The 17,820-nt window shown below is 39.6% G+C and overlaps 1 protein-coding gene across 3 annotated transcripts in view; it reads left to right on the forward strand.

The window, feature by feature from the left end:
• sgcz (sarcoglycan zeta) overlaps positions 1-17,820 on the forward strand; it is a 180,922-nt gene that overhangs the window by 69,096 nt on the left and 94,006 nt on the right. The gene's annotated exons all lie outside the window — the stretch shown is intronic.

Below are 17,820 nucleotides of genomic sequence, written 5' to 3' on the forward strand. Positions count from 1 at the left end.
GTAATGTAATTGCATATGCTATGATTCTGTGTTTAATTCTGATTCTAAACATTTTTGACTTATGGTATTTAAAAAAAAAAAAAATATGTGTGGCTTCTCCAAGTCCAGCAAATTTAATGTGTATTTCATTTAAACAGCTTGTCCGCTTGGTGGGTAAATATCTGTACATAAATTTTTTTTTCCAGCCTTCAGGCTCAAAAAAGTATAGCTGTCAGAAGTTGAGAGTTCCATGCAGTCATAGGTGTTTAAACTTTTCTGTGTCTCCATCAACATAAAATGCATAAGTGAGTGAAGCTAATGAAGCTTCTGAAGGTAAACAGTAGAAAGTGCAAGTGTCTGCCTGACTTGTCTGCATATGTGTCTGTCCTGTCTGGACAAATGTCCAAATTCCTGTGTGTCCACTGTATGAGTGTCTGGCATGTATGTGTGTCCCAGATGTGGTCATGACCTATGTAAAAATAGACTCCATTAACATTTAATAGCATTTTTTAGAATGTCAGTAGAATGAAAGTCACATTGGCCCTAGAGAGGAGAGAGGAAATGAGACAAAATGAATAAGAATATTAATCCCCTGCTCTTAAAGATCATTCCATCTCTCCCTCAAGCTGCTGTCTCAGAGGTCACATCATCTAAAAGCCACAACAAATCCCCTCATCACAAAACTTGACTGGAGAGAAAGGGCACATCATGCCATACCATGTTAAATCTAAGAATTTTAATAATGCTGTCATTAAAATGAAAATCGCTTGACCCAAAGTCCATCAAAATACTCTTCCAAATTTCTTGTCAAGTAAAATTGTAACTCTGCCTTTGGCAGCAAGCCAAAACCCTGCATTAGCCAATAAGATGGTGTTGTACCATCAAGATGATTTATCCTACATATTTACATGGGCAGCATCAAAGTGAATTAAACTAACTCAGCATAGAACTTTTAATTTGTGTGAACAATATTCAGCTCTACTGTATTTTCATAGTCACAGAAACTGCAAGGATGAATATCATTTAATTGTTTAACCCTATTTGGCTCCATTATTGAAATTGTTACAAAATGTAAGCAAAAAAGTTTGGAATCTTTTTTGTTTCTTTTTCTTTTTTTAAGCCTTTTCCTTTCTAAACCTGAGACAGCATGCTTACTGTAGTAAACTAATGTTAAAACAACAATACCTGCTCTTGAACAACTCATTTTCTTCTAACCAGTCCTGGCTCAAGGCAGCACATCCCTCGACATCCATAACTGCTGCATTGCTGGCATAAAGACAGTAGTAACTATTGAGCACAAGGCCATCAACTCTGTGCCAGCACTCCAGTTAACATCTGATTAAGTGAACTACACACGCTCAGGGTCATTCATAGCTGGCTGGTCTTCTTCTTGATTGCTGTTTTATTTTATATTTTATTACCTAAACCAAAACTTAGCCCCATTTAGTACTTTGCTTGTTCTATCATTCAGTAAATTCCATGACCTCAGATATAATATGACAGCCACAATTTATGCAAAAATATGAATTGCAATGCTTCACTTTAAAGCATGAAGAGCTGATATTTCTCTGTATATTCAACTTCGAATACCCTCCAATCTTGGTTTCTGTGTAGTAATTGGCATAGTGATCAGGCAAGCAGATAGCTTTGTACAGTCAAATTTATCTTTTAGCCCACAGCTATTTTCAGTGATAGCATCAGTGGGAAAATGAGGGCCTATATTAGGTAAAGGGACAGCCAAGATAGAGATGTTTCATTTGCCACCAAGAAGCACCCGTTTACTGAAGTGTTTTAAAGCATTCATTCAGTGTACCAGGTCATGTAGACCGTATGATCTGACATGAATGGGATTCATGTAACTGCACATCGCATGAATAAAGCATGGTGACTGTTAAAAGATAAAGATAAGCTAGTTTGGTATGGCCAAAGCTGTAATACCCACTCCCTTACATCTCTTCTTTTAAACTATCCTATAGATTCTACTTAGCCAGTCATCATACAGCACTTTTTTTATACCCACATCTTTTCTGACAGGGTAATGTACATGTAAAGTAAAATAAATGTGAAACCTCACCTTTCATAAACAATTCCATTTACACACACTTCCACATATATACATACACTATATTGCCAGAAGTATTCACTCATCCATCCAAATCATTGAATTCAGGTTCCATTCACTTCCATGGTGTATAAAATCAAGCACCTAGTCTTGTAGACTGCTTCTACAAACATTTGTGGAAGAATGGATCACTCTCAGGAGCTCAGTGAATTCCAGCGTGGTACTGTGATAGGATGCCAACTGTGCAACTAGTCCAGTCATCAAATTTCCTTGCTGCTAAATATTTCAGTGTCAGCTATTAGTGGTAATATAACAAAGTGGAAATGACAGCAACTCAGTCATGAAATGGTAAATCACAGTGCTAGGTCATTATATGCTGAGGTACACAGTGTCCAGAGGTTGCCAACTTTCTGCAGAGTCAATTGCTACAGACCTCCAAACTTCATCTGGCCTTCAGATTAGCTCAAGAACAGTGGAGACGTGTTCCCTGGAGTGACAAATCACACTTCACCATCTGGCAGTCTGAGTAAGTCTGAGTTTAGCGGTTGCCAGGAGAACGGTACTTGTCTGACTGCATTGTGCCAAATGTAAAGGTTGTTGGAGGGAGGAATAATGGTGCAGGGTTATTTTTCAGGAGTTGAGCCCAGCCCCTTAGTTCCAGTGAAAGAAACTCATAATACTTCAAGCATACCAAGATATTCTGGACAATTTCATGCTCCCAACTTTGTGGGAACAGTTTGGGAATGGCCCTTCCTGTTGCAGCATGACTGCACGAGCGCAGAAAGCAAGGTTCATAAAGACATGGGTGAGCAAGCTTGGTGTGGAAGAACTCTTCTGCACAGAATCGGGACCTAGAACACTTTTGGGTTGAATTAGAGTGGAGACTGTGAACCAGGCCTTCTTGATTCTAGACGTGTTCTCTGGAGTGACGAATCATGCTACTCCATTTGGCAATATGATGGACGAGTCTGGGTTTGGTGGTTGCCAGGAGAACAGTACTTGTCTGGCTGCATTGTGCCAAGTGTAAAGTTTGGTGGAGGGGGGATTATGGTGTAGGGATGATTTTCAGGAGTTGGGCTCCTAGTGAAAGGAACTCTTTCACATACCACAACATTTTGGACAATTTCATGCGCCCAACTTTATGGGAACAGTTTGGGGATGGCCCCTTCCTGTTCCAAAATTACAGTGCACCAGTCAAAAAAGCAGGGACCACAAAGACACTGATGAGCGAGTTTGGTGTGGAAGAATTTGACTGGCCTGGACAGAGTCCTGACCAGATAGAACACTTTTGGGATGAATTAGAATGGAGACTGTGAGCTAGGCCTTCTTGTCCAACATCAGTGTCTGACCTCACAAATGCACTTCTGAAAGAATGGTCAAATATTCCCATAAACACACTCCTAAACCTTGTGGGAAGCTTTCCCAGAGTTGAAGCTGTTACAGCTGCAAAGGGTGGGCCAACATCATATTAAACCCCATTGATTAAGAATGGGATGTCACTGAAGCTCATATGCGCGTGAAGGCAGACGAGCAAATATTTTTGGCAATGTAGTGTACATATCTGCCTACACGCACAACTGGCATTCATTCATACAAGTTCTCTCTTTTGATATGCTTGTGCTGAAAATACTCTCTGTCCTGCCCCCTTAAAGTACACTTAACTGACAGTCATTGTGTTTCCACACACCCCAGCACACACTTTACCCCTGCAGGTATTATGTTTTCACACGTTGTTTCCATGGGAACGGTCACAATCCACTGTGTGAAATTAATTAAGGGTGGACATTTGAATTAATTAACCAAGAGTGTGGCATTACACTCCTCTGGCCTTATGACATTAAACACACTCACACTCATACACACACACACATTCTTGCAATAAGAAGACACACACACACACACAGATTAGATTTAATTACCAGTGCGCAGATCACTGGTACAGTGTGGATCATCCTAAATTACATATTGTACTATGGCTGTGTGTGTGTCACATTAATGTGAGTGCAAAAGTATAAGCTAACTTAGCTAACACACAAATTTCCAGAAGGTAATATTCAGCCAAACAGCTGCTCTTACCCCTATGTGAACATCATTCATGCTTACCAACTATTTTTTTTTATTTTCTTATTGTTCTATGTAAGGAGATTATGTCTTAATTATTAATCCCAGTAGCAGAGATCTGAGTGATAAATTGTTGTTTACCGTCTGGGAGAAACTGAGCATGGCTTCACTTCTTTGAATCTCTTGAAGAAATGCATATTATTTAAGATATTTGAAACCACGCTACAACATCCAAGGCTTCCATTTTTTTTTTTTTTTGCATTAATGTGAGCAGTAAGTTATGTTTATTGCACACCATTGTAAAGCTTATATTCAATATGTGAATAGGCCTTGAGCTGCTTATAGTGACACCAATTGCAAAAGTGAGTGACAGACCCCTTTAATCTTAAACACAATAGTACCATATTTTATTACTATGTGCAAGAAGGGGAATAGGGTTAATAATATTTTTGCTAAGACCTCCTGTAAATTACAGGCAGCAAATTTCCTGCCATGATAAAAACAGCCTGAGGGTGAGTATCCTAATACATTTATAAATGCATGTGCAGAACCCTTTGGGACAAACTGAATGGACAGCAGTTAACACTCAAGGTGTAATGAATAAACTGAAGAAAATCAGTGTGCGGGATTTGTTAAAGTGTTGAGCACCACACTCTTTCACTCTATGGCATCTTTTCACTGCCCTTGCCAAAACAGTGAAACTTCTGTTATTGCTACTTTGCTATTTTGAGAGTGTTGGTTTGTTGCAGTTCTCCAGTATATCAAGAGATGTTAGATGAGCCAGCGCATGCAGCTTTCCTGAAGTCTATTCAACAGGTGATTAAACGGATTGTATCTAATAATTGTTTCTAACTCAGCCCAGAAAGTTGTAGTACAGATGCAGTCAAAGTATATACATAAAAAGCTATACATTTAGAGGAACTTCAGATAACCTTTTAGAAAATAATTGGATGATAGATAGATAGATAGATAGATAGATAGATAGATAGATAGATAGATAGATAGACAGATAGACAGATAGACAGATAGACAGATAGATAGACAGATAGATAGATAGATAGATAGACAGACAGACATCCAAGAAAAGAATCTCTTAATTTATTTAAGTTTTTGAAGCTTAACAGAACAGTTTAGTTAACTTGATCTGTCTTCAATTGTTGTCAAAAGGAAAATGCCTCAACCACTTTGATGGTCTCCTCTTTTTTTACAACAATAAACACTGTAATATGAAAGATTAAGGTTGGCCTGACAGACAGATCACTATTTCGGGATCCAGCGCAGTGACATAGCAATAGATCTTCCACTAAGAGAATCCCTATGCTGTACTCAAATGCCAAACTGGTACATCTGAGGTGATAACTGAAGATATTCTTTTCCCTCAAGACGCTGGAACTTGGTAAAACTATAATACAGGAAAGCCAATTAGCAGAGCAAAACAACAGAAAAATTCTATAAGTGTGCTGCTCAAACGATGACATTCGGGAAATTCAGCATTTCAGCCAAAAACATCTTGTCTGAAATTAAACTAGAGCTTAGCCAGAGGATACTTCCATATGCCCCAAACCTGAATTCTAAAGTCACAGCACATAGGAGAATAAATGAAAATGCCCTTAAGCTAAAGTCCAAGGGCCAGAGAAAGCAAGACACTTGGAAATCCAGTGCATCTCATTAAAGCCTACCAGGTAGGCATATTTAATGATCTGATTGAACTCTAAAACAATCCTCTGTAGTTGGCTTAGATATTAACACCAAGTACCAGTCATATCTGGGAGAACTGTACTAATGCTGATATGTGAGATTTAACTTTCAGAACGCTAGGTTCATGATTGCTGAATCATTTCTATATGACAGAGGTTTGCATACACAAATGGCAGTCTCATCAGTTTACAGTTTGCATAAAGGGAGAAGAAAGACTCAGCAGGTGCTAAGAGAGGCTGTTGTTATTCATCATGAATAGGATATTCATAAACAGTAATGCATAAACAGCCACAACAACTGGTGGTTAGGTTTCCAGGAGGATAAAGAACCAGATTAGAGCATGATAGGTTGTAGAGTAAAAGTATAAAGAGCAAAGACATAAAACTAGAGAGAGGAATACAGAGGGACAACTTAAACTCTTAAGACAGCATGAAATCTAGCTCTCTATCTAAGATTTATTTATATAGTGCCAACAACAGTCTGCTCAAGGCACTTTATATTGCAAGGTAAAGACCCAACAGTAATACAGAGAAAACCCCCAACAATCAGATGACCCCATATGAGCAAGCACGTGGTGACAGTCGGAAGGAAAAATTCTCTTTTAGCAGGAAAAACCTCTGGCAGAAACAGGCTCAGGGAGAGGCAGCCATCTACCACAACTGGCTGCAGGTGAAGGGAGGGAGGCAGGACAAAAGAGAGCCAGATATTAACTAATGATTAAATGGAGAGTGGTGTAGACACACAGAGTAAAACAAGGTGAGTGAAGAAGAAACACTCCAGGGCATCATGGAAAGCCCCTCAGCAGCTTAGGACTATTGCAGCATAATTAAGGGAAGCTTCAGGGTCACCTGATCGAGCCCTAACTATGCGCTTTACCAAAAAGGGAAAGTTTTAGCCTAATCTTAAAAATAGAGAGGGTGTCTGTCTCCCAAATCCAAACTGGGAGTTGGTTTCACAGAAGAGGGGCCTGAAAGCTGAAGGCTCTGCCTCCATTTTACTTTTAAATACCCTAGGGACCACAAGTGAGCCAGCAGTCTGAGAGCAAAGTGCTCTATTGGGGTGATATGGTACTATAAGGTCTTTAAGATAAGATGGAGCCTGATTATCCGAGACCTTATATGTGAAAATAAGGATTTTAAATTAAATTCTGGATTTAATAGGGAGCCAATGAAGAGAGGCCAATATGGGAGAAACATGCTCTCTCTTTCTAGTCCCTGTCAGTACTCTAGCTGCAGCATTCTGGATCAACTGAAGGCTTTTCAGGGAGCTTTTAGGACAACCTGATAATAATGAATTACGATAGTCCAGCCTAGAAGTAATAAATGCATGGACTAGTTTTTCAGCATCACTATATTTAAATTTAATTTTCTAATTTTATAGTGCAAATCAGTCCTGCATGTGTCTGATGGCTTCCTGGGACTGGACACCTGTGGCTGCCTTCTTGTGGTGTCTGTGTGCTTGCCCTGGTTGTTGTTGTTGGTGGGCTTGGGTGGGTGCTGCCTTGTAGTTTTGGGGTGTGGGGCCTGGGGTGCTTAGGTTGGCGGGCCCTGGCCCTTGGCTGGGTAGCTGGCCTCCTCTGCGGGGCTCGGGTTGTGGGGTCTGCGGCAGTGGGGTCGCCCGTTTCCTGGTTGGGTCCCTCCCTGTGCAAGAGTGGTCTGTGCCATCCTGTGCGCTCCACCGGGTGGGGTGGGTTGGCTGGCCCGCATCGGGATGTCCAGTCTGCACTTCAGGGATTCTGAAGTGCCTGCAGGATAGAGGGGGTAGGGCATTCAGGTGAGGGACCAACCATCATGCCAATATGGGGTAGTTAGGGTGTGCTGGGGGGGAGGCGCCATGTTTCTGACTCAGGCCAGTTTGTCTTGTCTCTTGTTTGAGTCTGTTGTCAAGTGAATGGGTGTCTGGTGTTGAGCAGGCTACCCTTTGTGGTTAGGGTGGTGGTGCTGACTTTAGGAGCGGTGGTGCACTGGGGTGTTGTTGCTGCAGGTCCCAGATCCACTTCTCCCTGCCCTGTGCTGGGGTGTTGGAAATTGGGGTGCCTACTTAGCCAGGTAGCAGGCTCTATTCTTCCTTCCCAATCCTTGGGTGTCTTCAGCATGGGGAGGGCCCTCTGCTGGATGTAGGGTCATTCTCTGGGGCTCTTGCCCCTTGGCTGGGGGGAGCTCTGTCTGGGCCTCCCTCTCCCTTCTGCTGGGGTGGGCATATGGTTGTCATTGCAATGTGTGGCCATGGGTCTTCACTGCTCTTGGGAGGCTGTGGGCGGCCCGGGTCTCCTGGGTCTTTCTCTATCTGCCTCTGGCTTCTCGAAGGCGTTGTTGTGGCTTTCCACACTCATTAAGTACATTTTGTGACAGAGACATTCACACTCTCTTACTCACTCACACAAACAAACACACCAAAACACAGCAAGACTGTTGGTTTGTGAATCCATGTTTTTTCACATGTAATTTTTTTTTCCAGGTACTGTTTGTTTTTTGAATGTTTTTTCTTCTTTTGTTTACAGGTGCAGCAGTTGGTGAACCATTGACATTTTCTACTTGTGCTCTGTCCTCTTATCTTTTTTTTTCTATTTTATCCCCCTTTAAAAAAAAAAAGAATACTCGTCTCAACAGAGTTCTAATTCTTTGTCAGTTTGGCTACAGTGCTGTGGTTGTTCTTATTGTCTTCAGTCAATGTTAAATAGTAAGATGTCCTAGCTTTACGGAGGATTTTTTTTTAAAAGAGCAACAAACTCTTCTAAGATCTTCTAAATTAGTGAGACTGCATTTCCTCTCCAGCTTATGGGTTATCTGCTTTAAGCTGTGTTGTAAAGTTGTATGCAGCAAGGATGTAAAGCTACTGATGAGATAATGTGTGGGTAGAGTTTAGGTAGCTGCTCTGCATTGTGTTGGCACATGGCATTGAAGGAGATAATAATGGAGAAAATATGTCCTTAAACTTCTAGACTTCTACTGTAATGAAATTTATTTCCCACTGCTGTGTGATCCATTATTGTAAATTTAAATGTTGTTAAGCAACGATCAGACAAAAGAGGGTTTTCAGGGAATACTGTTAAATGTTCAGTTTCTATGCCATATGTCAGAACAAGATCCAAAGTGTGGTTAATGTGGTGGGTAGGCTCATTTGCATTTTGAAAGAAGCCAATTGTCATCTAATAAAATAAATGCAGTGTTGAGGTTCATTTTCAGCATCTACATGGATATTAAAATCCATCCATCCATTCTCTTCCGCTTATCCGGGGCCGGGTCGCGGGGCAGGAGCCTAAGCAGAGAAGCCCAGGCTTCCCTCTCCCCCACCACCTCCAGCTCATCCAGAGGGACCCCAAGGCGTTCCCAGTCCAGCCGAGAGATATAATCTCTCCAGCGTGTCCTGGGTCTACCACGGAGCCTCCTACCGGTGGGACATGCCCGAAACACCTCACCCAAGAGGCGGCCAGGAGGCATCCTAATCAGATGCCTTAGCCACCTCAACTGGCTTCTTTCGATGTGGAGGAGCAGCGGCTCTACTCTGATCCCCTCCCGGATGGCCGCACTCCTCACCTTATCTCTAAGGGAGAGGCCAGCCACCCTTCGAAGGAAACTCATTTCTGCCGCTTGTATTCATGATCTTATTCTTTCGGTCACTACCCAAAGCTCGTGACCATAGGTGAGGGCAGGAACGTAGATCGACCGGTAAATCGAGAGCTTCGCTTTTACACTAAGCTCCCTCTTCACCATGACAGACCGGTGCAGCATCCGCATCACTGCAGAAGCAGCCCCGATCCATCTGTCGATCTCCCGCTCCCTTCTTCCATCACTCTTGAACAAGACCCCGAGATACTTGAACTCCTCCACCTGGGGCAAGAACTCGTTCCTGAGATGGAGAGGGCACTCCACCCTTTTCCGGCTGAGGACCATGGCCTCAGACTTAGAGGTGCTGATTCTCATGCCGGCCGCTTCACACTTGGCTGCGAATCGTTCCCCTGCAAGCTGGAGGCACCCCCTGATGAAGCCAACAGGACCGCATCATCTGCAAAGAGCAGAGATGAGACTCTGAGGCCACCAAGGAAGAAGCCTTCCGCCACCTGGCTACGGCTAGAAATTCTGTCTGTTTTTATGGATATTAAAATCACCCACTATAATTATTTTATCTGAATTGTGCACTAAATCAGATAAAAAGTCTGAGAAATTAGTAAAGTAAAGGCCAGGTGGATGATGGATAACAATAAAGGCAGGGCTAAGAGTCAGGCTTGCAAATTAATTAAAACTGTGTCTGGGTCTTTGGTTAATCAATAAGCTGGAGTGGAAGATTGCTGCTACTCCTCCTCTTTAGCCTGTGCTTTGAGGATTCTGACAATTATTATGACTTAGGGGTGTTTATTCATTTAAACTAACACAATCATCCTCCTGCATCCTGGTCTCTGTGAGGCAGAATAAATCAATATGTTGATCAATTAATAGATCATTTACTAAGAGGGATGATCTGTCTGTCTGTCTGTTTGTTTATATGTGATCCAGCATCAGAAATTGTATATGGATGACTGAAAGTTGTTCACTTCATTATTCATTAATGCTCTGTTTAGATGTGAAAGAGTAGTAAATGCACAGTCATGGTGTGAAGAAAGGAAAGACAAGCAACAACATAACACAACAAAGGGAATTAAAATTAAGGGCTAAACATTACATACAGATCAAAGAAGTATATATCAAAGAAGTAAATAAGCCGAGGGTTGTCAGTTTGCAAAACAACTTTTTAAAAGCTAACTGAAGAGAGGACAGTTAAGAGATTGGTGAAAAGTAAAAAGAAGAGAAAAAGGACAAAAAAGTTTGCCTTTGAAAATTGTAGATATGATATGCTGGAAAGTAACCCATAGTGTATTTCCTACCCCAAATGCAATTTGTTAAAAAAAAATAAAATAACTAGAAGCACTCAGAGAGCGCAAACCTCCACCAAGGCCATAGGGTCACTGACGCTGTAATACATGTATCTAAATGTTGTGAAATAATCTTGCATCTTTCCCAGACGCTAGGATCATCTGAGCAGTAAACGATAAAAAAATGATCGTCGCCTCACTATGTTGTTTGATAGAACATGTGACTATGTTACACTCTAATTTTTTTTCAGGCTTTTGTGCCTTGTGTTTCGGAGTTAGAAGCTAAATTATTAAAATCCCCCTATCCTGCAATAGTGAAGAATCCTTAAAAAAATTCCTGGATCCAGATCGTGATCTGGATCACCGCCAAAATGTAATCACTTCTTCCTCTTGTCATTTCCAACCACTTCACAAAATTTCATCGAAATCCGTTCATAACTTTTGGAGTAATCCTGCTGATTAACAGAGAAACAAACCAGCGCGACCGAAAACATAACCTCCTTGGCGGAGGTAATTATAGCCTCCACAGGTCAAATATGAAAGGTTTCAACAGTAAATTTTACAAGAAGATTGTCTTCATGTAACGGGTTATTAAAACTGCATGGAATTTTGCTGAACTTTGATCTGAGTCAGTCATCAGTCAATACTAATACTATACTGCTATTTATGTACTGTATATTCTTGAGCTTAGCAAAGCTATATCCTTTGTTTAATTTTTGGAGCATATTAAAATAATCAGTAATCTGTTTTCAATCCAGAATCATTTTATACTCATCAAACCATTTAGTGACTCCTCGTGCCTTATGGATCAAGGCATTGCAATTCTCAAGGAGACCACTCCCTTTAGGATAAAAATGTTTTTTCATTTGTTTTACAGGATCCCCAATACTAATGCAAAATACTGCCCATCATCAAGGGCAAATGAAGTCCAAGTCACTCTTGCATTACTCTGGTACCTGGATGGCAGGCAGGAATTGATGCCTTTTCATTATGTGATACCTTTTCATGGTATCACATAATGACACATCATGCTCACTGCATGTTACTGAAATGAATGATTTTCAACAGGCTTATTAGTTCCACGGGTTGGAATCACATTCTGTCCTTTTTGTCGTCATCATCTTATATCTCCTCAATTCTTAAATTCCTACTTGTTGCTCTCACACTCCTCTCATCTCTGTAAACCATTCCCATGTCCCATTTTATGCAATGTTTTGCCATCAAGAGAATCCACTTCATCTCTCTTATGTCCCATCCTTGTAAACCATTCCCAGTAATTATGAAGGCAGCTACTCGACTGGGGATTTCATCACATGGCTGAGAGCTCTCCAGAGAGGCCAACATCAGGAAATCCCTGTCACAGCAATGAGACACTAACAACTGCAAGATATACTGAATTGCTAGAAAATGAGCTAAAAAGCCCAGAGGAGCTCTGATTAAAACCTCAGTTTGGAAACGAAATACAAGCACAAAGGTTGCCCCAGTAAAGGATGTTAGAGATGGTGTTTGAAAAAAACAATTATTTTCCTCCCTTGATTGTCTTCATGCAAAGAGTGATAAAATTGCATGGAATTTGCACGGCTAAACAAGCTTAGCGATTTATCATTTTGCAGCCAAAGAGCTAATTGTTACACTTAATTGGTTTTTGGCACAGAATAAATTATACAAATCCTATAAGACAAACACTCTAAAACTTTGGTCCATTGAAAAAAAGTTCTGAAAAATCTCACAAATTCTGCCCGATTCCTTCTTCAAAGCATTTCTAAGCAGACAAATAATTGGACAGCATTTTTCTTGTACTATTTAACAAGCTTGGGTCTTTATAGAAAATAGGAACATGAAAATTCCCACCAGCCTCAAGCCCCCAGTGAATCAGAGTATTAAATTTGAAGAAGCCATATCCTTCCAACACTGCTTCTCTAGGGTAAGTGCGAAAGGCCCAGCATACATTATTCAGTGGTTATTACTATAGGATAGTGGGGTTGAGCTGGATAAAAGTAAGTAGTGAGGTTAAAGTGAAAGACATTTAACTAACAAGTCACTTTGGAACACATGCCTCTGTAAATTGCATGCTCTGAATGCTTACATCAATAACTGGAAAAACAAAAATGCCCAGCTACAGTCAGTGTTAGTGGTATTGCTTACTTCTATTTGAGGTTTAGTTAGGTTTAATTTACTACTTCTGTAATGCACATTAAAGCTTAAATTGGATAACCTTGAGGGAAAGGATAAACTAGCAAAGATAACTGATATAGATTAGCACTGAAACTGCAGCCTGTAGGCTAGTCATAGATCAGAAATATAAGTATTATTTATTTCTGGTAGTTATGAGAGCTATCTGATCTGCCCTGTTTTGATGGAATGGATTGTTCTGACTTTGCAGGGGTGACAGGGTTAAAGAGAAACTTCTGTGTGGCCATTAAAGAAAAAAATGGACTCTCTCCTGCTCTCTCTCGCACGCGCACGCACACACACACACACATGGACATGCACATGCGCACGCACACACGCACACACGCACACACGCACACATAGCAGAACCCACATACTTGTGGATTCAGCACAAATGAAAAAGGATCTGTTATGATCCCTTGGAGAATTGAGTTGAACAGGGACAGCAAGGAAACCACAAGAGGAAAGAGGGATACCAGAGCAATGAAATAGATATAATGATTGGTATGAAATCTTCAATTATTTTTTTAATACAGTTTCATTTGTAAGATTGCTGTGTAGAATCCATGACTGCAGAACGAAACTTAAAACTAGGCATTAGAAACTATCAAAGCACAAGCCCCGTTGAGTGATGAGTGGGGTAGAAACTATATAAATAAATAAATCCAGGAGTAGCCATATTATATTGTTTTTAGTAAAATTATTCAGAGACTACAAGTCTGTGTGTAAGTGTGTTACCGTGTCTACCACTGAAGGTCTCAGAAACTGACCCTAATCAATAATCTATTAGCACCAACACATGCCTGTGTAGGTAGGCATGAATACACATAAACACATCAACAAGAACACATACATTAGAGACATTCTTGTAAACAATATAAAATATATTGTCATGGACCCATACCCGTACACTTCATGCACATATTGACTCAAAGGACTGTCACCATCATGGCTTGCATACTTTTACAAACAAAAACTTGTACAGTTAACTTATTTCTGTTTCACCTGAAGTATTTGAATCACAGGGGAATATTTTGTGGCAAACGAAGCACCGCAACTTTATCTGCTCTGTTCTCCTCTCCGCCTCCATCCTCTCCACTTATCTTTTCTCTTTCCCTGTCCTCAACCGTTCCACAGGACACAGGACTTGAGGGAGAATTTACTTATATGGCCACGATGTAACCAAAGACATTTGTCAGTGCTGATATGGCTGTTCTGTCTGTGTCTCTAAATGAGATTTCTGAATTCAGTTCTTAAAGCTTATTAATGTTTGAACACAAATGGTATACTTAATAAAGGTTCATGAGCGAATAATGACTTTGATTGTGAGTACATGTATTGTACAGACCAATGTGGAGACTAAAAAAATAAAAATAAAATGATAAATAATAAATAAATCTGTGTATGTAGATAATATAACACTACTGTAAATAATACCAGTCAGATATGTATTATTATGGTGAGCCAGAAATAAGTAGTAAACGTTTTTCTTTCTTTCTTTCTTTCTTTCTATTTGTCTTTCTTCTTTCTCTTTCTTTCTTTTTCTTTCTTTTTTTTTTTCTTTCTTTCTTTCTTTTTCTTTCTTTTTTTTTTTCTTCTTTTCTTTCTTTCTTTCTTCTTTCTTCTTTCTTTCTTTCTTTTCGTGCGTGTTGGGGTATACTAGATGATTTGTTAATTAGTATAATATTTGCATAGTTTGTATACTTAAGATTTTGCAATAAAGAAGATTGAGTCTTTTCGTTCTTTAAATTACTTTTTGATTATTATCATGGCAATCCCTCCAGCAGCACTAACAGTATTATCATATTGTTGGCTTAAGACTATTATATTAATAATATCTTAAATTGATTTTCTGAATGATTATGTATGAATCCATCAGATGGATTTAATACCACATCAAAGTTTTAGAACAGTTTGAAACAAAAAAAAGGAAACTATAAGCAGCAACTCCAGAGGCTATGAGTATCATATGGTTAGAAACATTCAGAAATCATTCAAGTCAAATAGAAGCTACTACCATGCACAAATCACAAACTGAGTACGTTGCTAGATTCACATTATAAAAGTCTATGCATGTTTTGCATATATTCCTTAAATATTATTTTCCAGGACAACCTGAAGTGCACATTATGAGCTCCAGTTGTAAGGCAGTATTGTAAAAGTAGCACGTCAAACTTAAGTCTTCTAAAGTATTTCTTTCTCAACTGGCATTTTATTTTCTTTGAAGTGTGACTTTGTTGACTGGTCGTTTAAGCACCATACATTATCATGAAGAAGCAGCGAAAGCAGGGGGCTGACGCAGCGACTTGGGTTATAGATCTATTTGGTGTGTCTATCTCTAAAACAGACTGCTCTGGTGTTTAGTCTACCCTGCCTCCCATCTCTATCTTTCTCCCACACTTCTTTGTTCTCTCTTTGCTCTTTGTAAGATTTATCCACTGTGCAACCCTGGAGCTGGGAGGTCCCTATGTACACCTCTTGTCCCTCTGTACCTAGTATACCTCTTGTTCCCCACCTTCTGCCATTTTGTCAGTGTTCATGAAGCCCACCCTCTGTTAGTTTATGCCAATATAATGGGACTCAAACTTCCAAAAACTCCAACTTTGTCTCATCAGTCCACAGAATCAGAGTCTGGGGATCATCGAGATGTTATTTGGCAAATGGGAGACGAGTCTTTGTGTTCTTTTTGGTCAGCAGAGGGTTTTCCCAGTCTCTTTCTTATTGTTGGACTATGAACACTGACCATAAGTGAGGCCTGAAGTTCTTTAGATGTGTTCTGTGGTCTTTTGTGACCTCCTAGATCAGGGGTGTCAAACTCACAGAATAGGCCAAAATTAAAAACACAGTCGCAGGCCAAACAGGAAACCTTTATTGAACAGTCTAAAACTGAAAATATTTTCATCAGCAATATGAATTTGAATGGCCATGATAAGCAGCGTTTCCCTCAACACATTAAATAAAATATAAACTTATAATTTACTTCAAAAATATCAGGGAAAATGAGAATATTTCAAGCTGATAAAAAATTGCAAATTTTTCAGATAAAAACTGTGATGTGATATCAGCAAAACGTCCAGATACAAGAAAAAAAACAAGCTATTTAGTTCATCTCTTATTCCATTTCTTTCTTACTTTCTATGAACTGACAAATTTCCTCAGCTAGCTCATCGCACCTGAGTGATAAGGCACGTCACCAAATTTAGAAGGCATTTCCTGGCTGAATTTGCTGGCTCAATCTCATGCTCATATTGAGATTTAACTAAATTAAGCTGATCTCAAACCTTTAAACAAAAGTCTTGTACAAAACACTGATGACATGCTAAACAGATGACAAGACTCATGAATGGACATTAAAACCTTCAACATATTCAATCCGAATTCCCAGAGTATATTCAAAGGCACTGCTGGTTTATTGTCACTTGTTATATGGTTGTGGGAACAGAAAACAGCACATTAGCACTTCACACCACCAAGCACATTATTTAATATGCTATGCTAGATAGCTGAATTAAATTTGAAAGAGGAATTGGGGAACCCCACAGGCATTTTATCATACAGTGTTTGGTATTATGTTTAGCCCTGAATGGTTTACTATATAATTGACTTAACTGATAAATTAAAACAATTTTATATTCTTAACTCCTTCAACAGCAAAGCTTTAGATGACTTTTCTAATGAGAAAGTTCCTCACATATCAATAAAGAGACACTTATATTGAGATGTTAATTTTCTACAAATGGTTTTCCTCATATGTTGTCCCACATTCAAACAGTAACATCACTGATTCCTAAAGGTTTGAATTTGAGTGGTTATTGTACAGGTAGAGTCGTGGAAGAGGTAATCACTTTGGATAGTTGGAGAGACAGGAGAGATTAAAGCTTTTTATTACCCTGACCACTAGAACTATCTCCTGTTCAGCATACATCCATAGCCATTTAAAGAGACATTCTGTTAGTGAGTCAAGCAATCAGAGAGACAGTCAGGAGAGCTAAAAGCTGTTATTATGCTCATGGCAAAGACAGATCAGTCACATGCATTTTGGATGAGGCTTGACTATATTGCTATTGAGGCAGCTAATGTATGAAGTCAGACAGCTTGTGAGACCGATCATAAGAGACAGACAGGAGAGTTGAAAGCTAGAGTGATAACTAAATAAAAATCATTTTGAACCTTGTGTCCAGACCAGAATAGTCAGACAGTCAGTGACATACCAATGAATGAGGCGAGCTGAGAGCTGTTTTTAGGACCCATCTGTACTGGAAGCTGGAGGCTGTGATGATGAGCCACCCGTCTACAGCTTATTATTACCTGACTAATTACATTGGCTACCTCAGGCTGGCAGCCGTGTGCCTGTATCCATAATCAAAGCAAAATTAACTATTAACTTAATTAATGGTGCAATGGTGTATGTTGTGTCAGCTCACAAGAGAGAGCATGATGCGTGTGACTTTATTTGTTTCTCAGTGCATATTTTACACTATGAGGAGAGATTTATGAGTGAGACACTGACAACAAAACAAGAGGGACAATGATGAACGGACAACGCAAAGCATATCTGAGATATGTCTGCATTTGCACTAACACTGGCGTATGCATTGTATATATATATACAAAATGCATACAATTCCAGGTACAATAGTGGATACAGGAACGACATCCAAGACCTTTGTCCAGAACAGGTGTTCATTTTGACAGCAAATTTTATTTAGTTTTAGTCATGGTCTTTTGACAAAAATGTAATTTAGTTTTAGTCATAATTTAGTCACCTGAATAGTTTTAGTTTTAGTCGATTAATTATCATAAGAATATAGTCAACTAAATCTACAGTCGATTTAATGTAAATGCTTTTTCTTCAGTTCCCTTGAATAAGTCATTATACACACTTACACAAAATGAAACATTTATTAAAAGTTATGGAATATTATTAATAATATTAACATTAGCGTTTCACCTGCTTGCCACACACCTGATCATTAACACCACCTTACTGAGATAATAT

The sequence above is a fragment of the Archocentrus centrarchus genome, chromosome 1, assembly GCF_007364275.1.
Source record: "Archocentrus centrarchus isolate MPI-CPG fArcCen1 chromosome 1, fArcCen1, whole genome shotgun sequence".
NCBI classification, from domain to species: Eukaryota; Metazoa; Chordata; class Actinopteri; order Cichliformes; family Cichlidae; genus Archocentrus; species Archocentrus centrarchus.